This window comes from Cupressus sempervirens, chromosome 5 (genome assembly GCF_028749045.1).
Source record: "Cupressus sempervirens isolate cs-2001-9-10 chromosome 5, ASM2874904v1, whole genome shotgun sequence".
In the NCBI taxonomy this organism is placed as follows: Eukaryota; Viridiplantae; Streptophyta; class Pinopsida; order Cupressales; family Cupressaceae; genus Cupressus; species Cupressus sempervirens.
Genome location: NC_143122.1, coordinates 4173008 through 4174538, shown reverse-complemented (window position 1 = coordinate 4174538; position 1531 = coordinate 4173008). Strand labels below are relative to the sequence as shown.

The 1531-nt window shown below is 32.3% G+C and overlaps 1 pseudogene; it reads left to right on the top strand.

Annotated features, from left to right (window-relative positions):
- The first annotated feature begins 400 nt into the window (after positions 1-400).
- On the top strand, positions 401-1299 carry LOC149554322 (beta-fructofuranosidase, insoluble isoenzyme 1 pseudogene; annotated as a pseudogene).
- Positions 1300-1531: the final 232 nt, after the last annotated feature.

Sequence of the window (1531 nt, the reverse complement as noted above, 5' to 3'; positions counted from 1 at the left end):
CATATGAGAGTATGCAACGTTTGAAATTTATCTTGCAACATGAAGACAATAGATATATTAGTCTTTTAGCTATTCATTGTTTTTTGGTTGGTTAAAATGATTAGAAATCTTTTACTTTTCTTTTAGTTTCTCAAATTCTTTTGCAAATGAGCTAAATAACTCTGAAGTTCAATCTTTTATATAGTTAGTGTTTTGGGTATTTTAATCTAATTATTTTTCTCTATTTGATCTTTTCAATGTATATCATTGGATTGTAAATTGTGAATAGATCCAAATGGTGAGTTTATTTGTTCATCTTCATTGATTTGGTAATTTCATTTTGAAGTTTTGATTTGTGTAGATGGCTCATCTGAAATTGAAAACAGAATGAATATAACATCCAATGTGTTTTACAGGGCCCATGTTCTACAAAGGTTTGTATCATTTATTTTACTAATACAATCCTCAGGGGGCAGTATGGGGCAACATTGTGTGGGGGCATGGTGTGTTGAAGGATCTAATTAATTGGAAGCCATTATACTTCACAATCATTGCAAGTGAATGATATGACATAAAAGGTTTATAGTCTAGCTCTGCTACAGTTTTGTCTAGAGAAAAGCTAGTGATTCTTTACACAAGATGGGACAAATCCTCTAGAAAAGTTCAAAATATGGTTGTTCCTAAAGATCCATCTGATCCCTACTTAAAGTAATAGATGAAGATCCCTAAAAATCCCATCATTGTTCCAAAGAAAGGACCCAATGGGAGCTCTTTCAAAGGACCAACCACTGGATGGCTTGGAAAAGATGGAAGGTGGAGAATTGTTGTGGGAAACAAGGAAGATTAGCATCTTAATGGAAAGGCCCTTCTTTACACAAGAAAAGATTTTGTTCATTGGACCAAAAAGAAGCACCCTCTCCATTCCTCTAAGAAGATAGGAATGTAGGAGTGCCCTAATTTTTATCATATTTCTCCATTTGGAAAACATGGTCTTGATACTTTTGTTACTGGGCCTAAGATCAAACATGTCTTGAAGGCTTCCCTTGATGAAACACGATTTGAGTATTATATAATTGGGACTTACTTCACAAAAATTGATAGGTATATTCTAGACAATAAAGGTGGTGACAAAAAATATGGACTGAGATATGATTATGGAAAATTCTATGCATTCAAAACATTTTTTGATAGTCATAAGAATAGAAAGGTCTCGGGGGATGGATCAATGAGTTGGACAACATTCAGGATGATATTGCAAAGTGGTGGTGTTGTGTTCAAGTAAGGTTCAACCCAGAATTTCACTTCTATATATTTATGTAGTCTTATTACCTAGAAACTAATTATATTGAATGTGTTTTGATGACTTTTAGTCTTTTAGATATTCATTTTTTTTTGGTTGGAATATACTGTGTACATGTAAATTTGTTTAGTTGTCATTTGGTTGATTCTCTATTGTTTTTTTGTTGGTTCATTTTTATTTAAAACTGATGAAAGATTGTAGTAATACAAAAATGAATGCTTCTTGTTGGTGTTTTTTCTTGATGTTAACAGT